Consider the following 9,815-nt stretch of genomic DNA (forward strand, 5'->3'; position numbering starts at 1 on the left):
CTCAGTATATTAATCTAATGCTCAGTTTTCTAGTACCTGTAGATATAGATAGTAGAAAAAAGGCACATTAACTAATGCACCATACCACACATGTAGACGCTGACCGGAAGCAAATTGCTCCCAGTGAGCCTAGGCAACGGGGTCGGGAGAGTTGTCCCAGCTTGGTAGGATGCTAACTGTTAGCCACGTAGAGATCAGAACCTGTCCTGATCTCCATGTGAGTGGGGGAGCTTTCCTGGCTGCCGTCTCCCAAGCTCCATGTAGCTGGAAGAGCTGTCTCAGCTGCTGAACAGCTGCCTCCCAGCCATGTGGGGATTGGGACTCTCTACATAGCTGGGAGAGGTGGGCACAGGTCCTGATCTCCATGTGGCTGGCAGGCACCTGCCCGCCCAGCCAGAACAGCTCCTCCCCCATCCCATCCCCCAGCCAGGGGCCAGCCAGATCTCCAGTGATTCTGGTTTTTCCAGATAAAAAAAAATCCCAAATTCTCTCATTAAAAACCCTAAGATCTGTGATTAAAATTAAAGGCTCCCTACAGCCCCCTCCCTCCCCACCAGGGCCTGCTGGTGCCCCTGCCCCACCAGACCTGCTGGAGGGAGCCCCAGGTGCCAGAGCTATGGGGCCACAGACCTGGGGCCACAGCCCCCTGGCCTTGACAGAAGGCAGCAGCTGCTGCAGCAGAGCAGAGCATGGAGCCCAGCTCCCCCCGGCTGCCTGCCCATTGCAGGCTTGGGCAGGGGGGGGCAGCTCCCTGCCGCAGTGCACACTCCTGGGGAGCAGGGGGGGCCCACACCCCCAGATCTGTGTACAAGGCAGAGATGGGTGCACACTGCAGGCTTGGCTCCCACCCTGCTGCCCTCCCCCAGGCCCTCCGCAGCCTGTGAGTGTGACCGTAGCACTACAGGGAATGGTGCAGCCATGCAGGAAAGCTGCTTGCTGCTGTGAGCTCTGTGCTGCCCTGGCAATGCATCTCCTGTGCGTGGGGCTGCAGTGAGGGCCACAACCCCATGCCTCCCATGCACACAGGGTGTGCATCGCCAGAGCAGCGCAGAGCTCACAGCTGCAAACAGCTTTCCTGCATAGCTGTGCTTTACCCTGCAGTGCCGGGTCACACCTGCCAGGCTGCGGAGGCCCTGAGGGAGGGCAGCAGGGTGGGAGTCCAAGCCCGCAGCATGTACCTACCCCGCGCACGGATCTGGGGGGCATGGGTCCACCCTGCTCCCCTGGGAGTTCATGCAGCAACAGGGACCAGCCTCCCCTCCCCCAAGACAAGCTGCCGGTGGCCCCACTCCCTGCTACGGCCCTGCAGCCGTGCGTTGTGGCCCGAAGCCCCACATACTGCCTGGCCAGTCAGCAGCCACAGCCCTGCCCAACTGCCCCCTCCCCTCCCCTCGCCACACACACACACACTTACTTGCTGCAGCAAGTGGGAGTGACCACCCTCCTCCCACTCCCTTCTAGCCCCTTGCAGGGTGGAACTCTGCCATCCTGCAAAGGACTTGTTCCAAAACTGCAAAATCTGTGGGTTTCTCTGTTAAAACAAGAAATCCACGTTTTACCCCAGTAAAGGAGGAAATCCACATTTTACTCTGTTTTTCTGTGATATGAAAAACCCAGATCCTTGCTGATCTCCTGCCTAGGATGAAGCTGCCCGCCAAGCTGGGACAGCTGCCCCGCATCCTCCAGAGCTTGGGGGTAAACCCATGTGCCCTCTGCCAACCCAAAACTGATACCTCGGGGAGCCTGGAGCTCCTCCTGGCTGCTTCAGGGGGTGCAGAGCAGGACAGGATTTGCTTCTGACAGGGGCACACATGTAGATCTGTGCCAGGGAGCACTTTAATAAAAATTCAGGCACATTTATTGCACATCTAAACCTGCCCACTGTATACTACTACTTATACTGTCTGAAGGGGGGGGGGGGGTTATTTGGGGGGGAACTTTTGCTATTTGCAGTTTTTTACTGTCCGTAATGTCAAAGTTAATCAATCTCATTGTGATCATTCTTCTACATTGAGGTGTCAAACTCACTGAGAGTTGCTGAGACAGATTAGGACTGTCCCCCTGTGCTGTGGGCAGCGCCTGCAGTACTGGGTCTAGCTTGAGTGCCTCATGTACTAGGCCTGCTCCAGGGTACGCAGGCTGGACCTGGTACTGCATTCAGCATAGGGGATCTGTCTGGGGCAGCACCAGATCCAGCCTATGTGCTGTGTGCAGAGCAGGCTCCAGGGCTGGCATGCCCTTCACTGTAGTGTACATGGCACAGGGGGATGGCATGGGCTTGCATACAGTGCCCTTCTGGACCAACCCTGTTCACTGCCTCTGGTACAGCCTGATCTGGCCTGGCCCCAAAGCAAGCGTGGAGAGCAGATCCAGTGCAGGTGCTGCATGCAGTGCAAGTCTCCTTGTGCTGTGTGCAGCATGTGTTACTAGCACTAGCCACAAGCAGTATGTATGGCCAAGGCTGAGGCTGGCACATGCTCCATGCAGTGCATGGCGTTGGTCCAAAGATCCATGGGCAGGATCATATGGCTCTATGGGCCAAATCTGACCCACAGGCTGTGTATTTGACATCCTCATTCCACATCTAAAAGCAATGCGACTTTCTAAATGTCACATTTAGAATGCCATCCAGCATTTCCGGTAAAGCTTTAATAAGGACTGAAATGCAGTACAGGCATCCAGTAAAAGAAGACAATATATAATAATCTCTGCTTGAATTTGACCAGATTATGGTTTCAATTAGATTTGGGGTTGTTTAAGGATTACGTTTACGTGCTTCACTGCTGTTATCTTATCCTCAGTCTTTCCTAACTGCACATTTTCCTTATGTCCAGTGTTACTGTTTTCTGTATCACTGTGGATTTTTATGGCAGCCTGGGTGATATGTCAGGATGTAACTATGAGCATGCCATATTTATTGACATGCCACACACTCCTAAATGAGATGCACACCTTGTTTTGGGAAGGCAGTTCTGTTTTGGGAAGGCAAAATGAAGAAAAGCTACTGCCAGTTTTGGTAGCAGCTGTGAGAAGGTTAAACCTGTAGCTGTGGAGGGGGAAGGGTAAGTAAAGTTAACAAGTGGACTCTGCCTCTACTCCATGAGGCCAGGCCCCGAACAGAGCCCCCAGCTGCCCACATGCTTCCATCCTTGTGCAGAAATCAGTTTCCCTCATTTAAGACATGCACCCCAATTTTGTATGGCTAGTTTTTGTTTTAAAGGGGTGTGTGTGGTATGCAGGTAAGTGCAAGGATATAGGAGTATTGGCAGTGGGCAGCTCTAATCATCCTTAGTATGGTAAAGCCAAACAACGATTTTGTGAGATCCAAAAATATACTAATACACTTGCACAATGGTTAATTTATGAAAGTTTTAACTTTGGTCTCGATTTTATGGAATTTAGGAATATTTGTGGTATATGTTAACTCTAGAAGTTGTACCCATTTAAAACCAGCAATGAATTTATCTGAATGATTTTTGTAGGAGGACTTTGGCAATTGACAGCTTTATTGCAGCTCAGTTGATGTAATTGGAAAAAAAACAAAAGAAGAAACAGTTTTTATAATTCCATGTTATGTTATGTTATGTTATGTAGCCAGATAGATAGATAGATGCATAGATAGATATGGAAGCATTACGTTTTCTTTTGTTCTATTCACAACATGATCAGAAATATTTCTTTAGTACAAAAATCCATTTAGGAAAAAAAAATTGAGCCAAGTTTCTAACCTTGGATTTGCCAAATAAACTTTGTGTCAGTGGCATCTGGGTGCACACAACTGAACACCTGTCATATTTAAAGTTTACAGATTTGAGCACTAAAGCAAAGATTTCCAAAAAGTTGTTACGGTTTTTTTAAACTTATGTGGGCACTTGGAGCAGCCTTGATTCCTAAGGGACCTGAAAATGCCATCATTTTATAGGCAGCAACAGAGGAAGTGGGATCAAGATTTTTGTCAGGCTTTCCTCTTCTCTTGCCTAATGTAAAGTGTTATGCTCATCATAGGGGTGTCAGACATATAGCCAATGGGCCAGATGCAGCCTAAGAGTCCCATAATCCAGCCCCCATTGCTGCCCTATTGACTTGCATGCTGTGCTAAACCAGTACCACGTGTAGTGCCCAGGATGCATGCTGCCCACAGTGCCCTCTCAGGTCACCATCCCAGACTAGCCCAGTCAGGTGCTGCATGTACTGTATCAGGTATGTGGGTAGCCCTGTGCCACTTATCCTGTCCATGGGGCCAGATGAGATTGACACCCCTGCATTAGCATTATATAGAAATCTGCAAAGTTTTGCAGAACCTGTTATAGTGCAGCAATCAATTACTCCGTTATTACAGCAGAATGCATGAAAGCGTTCTCTTCCACAGTTAGAGGTCCTCTCCAGGTTTTTCTGATTAAAAAGCAACCTTCACACAGGCAGTTCGTGTGTCCCAGTTTGGCTATACTAATTATATTGTGTGCTTTTGTACAGTGTTTGCCTGCAATACCACCAATATAATGGGAGTGTGGCAGAATGCCACCTCTGTCTTGCCCCAAAAACTCTGCTGTGTGACAATTTGGTTAACATGGTCCCTGCAGAGGGCAGACATCCCATCTCTATAGGTAACCCTGAGTTGGATACATTCCTGAGGGAGAGGGGAAACCTGCTCCCTCTGCCTGCGTGACTGCCATCACATACCTGGGTGGGGGGCTTAGGCTCCCTATTGTACGCCAGTCTACCCAGCAACCAGTGATGCATTTCAAATTGGTTGGCTGGCAGCCAACAGTTGCTGGCCTTCATTGGATCAGGTAAATGAGGTCATAAGGTCTATATAAGTTAAGGACTTTCTAGGAGGAGGAGCAGTAGCCATTATGAAAAAACTCAGAGAGAGAGAAGCTGGACCATCTGAAACTTGCTCTCTCTCTTGAAACCCATGATCAATGAACTGCTTGCCTCCAGAGGGAATCTCCACCTGCCTCTGGATCATACTCATGAGTAAGCTACCTGAGATCTAACTAGATGTATAGCTTGTAGTAACTCAGATGTGTGATCAAAGGCTACCCAGCCATCCTGTTTCCTCTATGGGATTTCTTTAATATTGCTCTACCCTGTACCTTATTCCAAACCTACTCCTCGTAACCAGTAAAGTTCTCCTTTGTACCTAGCGTGGGAGACTTATTGGGAGAGGGGTTAGATTATGCCTTCGGGTCCCCTTGGTTCAGCTGACTAAGGGAGACCACTGTTTGTGCTTCAGACTAAGGGAAGCACCCCAAGTTCTTGAAGTGGGTCAAGTAGTTAGCATTATCAAGTGATTCATCTTCAGTGAATTGATTACGCTTTCTGAAATGAAGTGTAAACAATTTACCTGTGTTAGATAAATCCTGTAATATCTTCTGCTGTTAGTCAAATATAGGTTTAGAAGTTAAATGACTTTCCTAAGGTTATAGTTAAGAGCTGATATGAGATCTGGGCTTAAAGTGAAGGAATGTTTGCCCCTTGACTTCAAAAGATTCAACTATTAAAGGAGATGCTGAGCGTTCCTTCAGCTGAGTTCATATTTTGTTTCATGCTAATCAACATTGGTGTTCCTCCTAAGAAAACTGTTTCTTTCTGAGAAGTCATCATGAAACATGTGTCGTGTCTCTTTAGCTTGAACATGTATAGTGCAGTGGTTCCCATTTGATATGCACAGTAGCTAAATTTACTATGCACTGCAGTCTTTTTTATTCTAAGAATATTGGTATAGGTAAATATCATGCGAAAAGAAATGTCTGGTGGTGTGTGTTTTGGCCCTATTTTATGCTGCTTTGCTTATGTCTTAGTCCTATAATTCAGGTCTTGTCCCTTGCTCTTTTGTAAAGAGTCTTACATCATTCCAAAAATGCTCAATTAGAGAGCTGTTTTCTTTTCTTCCTTTTGCAAATAGTGTTGTGCTGTACAGCTTTGTTTGATATAGAACATAGCTTTTGGAGCCATTACACATGTAATCAGCAGGGATACACGTACCCCAGGTATTTCCTGAGGAGAAAGTTGCCAGGTTGTTACATAGTTATTCCCTTTTTTTGTCCTTCATCTATATGCACTCCTTATGGTCAATAGATATTTTTTTTCATTCAAGTGCAATAATTTCCACTTGCAGATGGTTCATATTCACAAATAAGCTTTTCCCCTTGGATTCTTGTAAGTATTTTGTTTTTAATTAAGTTGCTAATCAGGCCACAACTCACTTGTTTCTCACATTCTGCTCCAGATTTCTGCTGCTTTGTTCTGAAAGTTGTATCTCAGACTGTGTTTATAGCATACTGTCATCCAGGACTGATTTTGCCTTTTATGAATCTCACGGAGGTGTAATCCTTAGCTTTTTGCACTAAAGCTAAAGTAACAACTTGGTTTGTCTTCAGAGTATACCTTCTCTCAGCTTAATGGCATCCCTTCAGGAAATGAAAGGAAGGATTGTCTAACCCACAGGAACAGAAAGCAGGATTCGGTAGTCAACTTCGTATACTTTCTTAGCTGGGACAAGTTAACATCTTAACTTCAGCACTAGTAAAAGTCCTCCCTTGTATGGGTGTTAAGTTAATGGGTACTTGTGGGTTATTAATATTGCATATCCTGTGATCTCCAAGAGCCTTGCAAAATATAACATTCATTTTCTCCCTTCCTTCCCACTCTTTCTTTCAGCTTCCATTTTTGAGCTTCCATTTATTTCACATAAATTTTACATTTTTTTCTTGATGCGTTTGGTGTCTTGTGGATTATCATTAAGAGAAATCCAGTAATTAAACTTAATTCAATTTTAAAGAGTTCAGTTAGGGTCCCATTCCTTTTCAACTTTGATTTACTTTGTGAAAATACAAGGTTCTTTCAAGAGTCTCCAAAAACTTTCATCCTTTTGTCAGTGTGCTATTAAGAGGAGAGATTGATGAAGCACTATGTAGAATCAACTTTAGTTGAACAGATTTAGCCATAGCAGGAGAATTGGCTCATTGAGAGCTTCCCCTGTGTACTTGTCCGTCAGGGGTTATTTTCACATTGCTAAAGTTTCAACAGACTACATTTGTTGTTGCTGCCAGTGGGCTGTTAATTTCTGCTTGTACTACTAATGGCAAGAAATAAGCCTTCCACCCTTAGGCGGTTTAGAATAGTTAAGCAGTTGAAGCAGGACAGCAGGAGAGAGAGAAGCTGTCAGAATGTATGGAAGAGAAGTAATAATTAAAACGCTCTTGGAGGTACTGTGTCAATATTTCTGAATGCAGATTCCTATTGGAGCCAATATGGGTTCCATCACTGGGCATTATCCATCTCAGAAAAACAAGAATACAAAATCAACTTATCTTCTTTGTGATCTGGTTGCCAGCAGATGCCATTTATACACTCTGTTACACAAGGTAAACTCACATTAAGACACTGAACAGAAGCAGCACTGGCCTTTTTGGATAGTTGCCTGCATTACACCATACACCCTGGCAGCCACTGTGAGGAACAGGGAGTAGGACTGTGTGAAGCTGCAGGTGCTGATTTGATTTGGAGGAGATTTGGCCCGGTTCAGCGGCCGAATCTCCGAATCGAATCAGGAGACCAATAAAAAGGTCCAAATCCATTCAAAACTGTTCGAATCAATTCGGAAAAGATTCAGAGAGCTTTGGAAATTCGTGCAGTCCCTGCTTGCTGCTGTAGGGAGCTAGACCCAGACTCCGTGCTGGTAAGGAGGGGGCGGGGGAAGGGGGCTGGGAGAGGGGACCATGGGGGGACACCTGCCAGGCCCCATCCCCTGCCTACTCCCCCAGACCACCCCATGGCTGCCACACACAGCCCCAGCTCTTTTAAAAAAAAAAGCCTCCACTCACTGGCTCCTGCCAGGTGGGGGGGGAGCGATCCCCACTGCCCCACACTGTCCAGCACTGTGTGGGGGGCTCTACCATGAGCCCCCATCCCTCGCCCAATCTCCCAGCCCACCATGGCTGCCTTGCCTGGCCCCAGCTCTCAGTTCTTTAAAAAAAAAAAAAAAGAAGAAGCCCCCACTCACTGGCTGCTGCACCAGTCTCAGGGCTTCTGGGGATTTATGGCAGAGCCCAACACAGTGCAGGACAGCAAGGATCACCCCCCTGCCTGGCAGAAGCCAGTGAGTAGGGGGTTTTCTTTCTTTTTTTTAAAGAACGAGGAGCTGGGGCCAGGGCAGGGCTGGGAGAGAGGGCGGGGATAGGGCTCATGACAGAGCCCCGCACACAGTGTGGGGCAATGGGGATCACCCCCCCCCCACACCCCATCTGGCCAGAGCCAGTGAGCTGGAGCTTTTAAAAAAAAAAAAAATCGAGGAGATGGGGCCAGGCAGGGAAGCCATTGACAGGGCTGGAAGAGCAGGCGGGGAATGGGGCCTGTCCGATTCAGAGATTTGGCCGATTTGGCAATGGCCAAATCTCCGAATCAGATTTGGCTGAATCGATTCAGGACAGTGATTCGAGTCACTGAATCAAATCACTGTCCCCCAAACCGGCCGAATCCAAATCAAATACTAGCTGCTTCGCACAGGCCTAACAGGAAGTTGCATTAAATTATACATTCACTCTCTTCCTGCAAGATTGGGTCATTTGTGTTTTCCTGTCTTTATTAAGACTTATGTAAATTACTGACAGAGAAAAAAAAATGACTGTGGCTTTTTCTTCTTGAAATGTTCAGCAAGTGAAGTGATACAGTGCTGCAGAGAGTTCTTCCCTGTGCTAACTTTGGGTGTTAGGCATTCAAGTCAGAAGAGCACATATCACTTCTATAGATGTTTCTTTGAAATTCTTCATATTAACTCGGAGACATTGCTTTCTTGATTAAATGATATAGATAATGTTTCTTTAAAATTAGAACCCAATCAGAATACAATAGATTCTCCTGCAATGGTAACCATTTCCAATTTTTTCCCACCTAGGAAAATTCATGTTAGGAAAAGTTCCAAAGGATGTTCTTTAAAATGTTCCTTTAAAGATTATGACCAAAAGGAACTGTTGTGATAATGTAATCTAACCTCTGATGAAATGCTGACTGTGAAACTGCCTTAAATTAACTCCTGATTGAATTACATTGGGTCTTTTAAAAGCATTTTAGAAGCTTTATTGTAAAATATTGAGTAAAAATAATCAAACACAATCCTAGATGAGTTGTTTTGGAAATTAGCTACCCTCACTGAAAAAAATGTGCACCTTATTTTTAGTCTGAATTTGTCTAGCTTCAACTTCTGGCCATGGGATTTTATTATATGATTGAAGGGTCCTCTGTCAAACTATGCAGATGTACATATACCATATTTACTTGAATCCAAGATGAGGTTTCTTTCCCCAGTCAACAGAAGGGGAACACCCCTTGTCTTAGATTAGAGTACAAGCAGGTGGAGTAGTGGCTGTGGCTGTGGCTGTGACTCCTGCTCTGACCTTGATCCCAGGGTCAGAATCAGAGCTGCAGCCTCTCTTTCCAACCCCAAACACAGGCACCTTTTCTCCCCACCACCACCCTTCCCCTTCCCCCCCCCCCGCTACTTAACTTCTGTTTACAGCTCTAGCTCTGGCTGAGGCTCTGCTCTGGCCTAGGGCAGGGAGCACAGAGCATCTAGTGTCTCCAGCCCAGCCACACAGCAGCAGCATGGAGTGGGGCAGGCAGAAGGGAAGAGGCAGGTTGGAAGGTAGGCAGCTAGCGGGGGGCAAGTGGAAGAAGGAGCAAGTGGATAGGAGACAGATGCAAAGCGATGCATACTCTACGTAGGAGGGCAGATGTTGGGGTGCAGGTACAGGGGAAGCATGTGGGGGGGCCAAGTGCTGGGGAACAGAAACACAGGGGAGGCCAGGCAGCCC

This window comes from Alligator sinensis, unplaced genomic scaffold, assembly GCF_000455745.1.
Source record: "Alligator sinensis unplaced genomic scaffold, ASM45574v1 scaffold791_1, whole genome shotgun sequence".
Classification (NCBI taxonomy): Eukaryota; Metazoa; Chordata; order Crocodylia; family Alligatoridae; genus Alligator; species Alligator sinensis.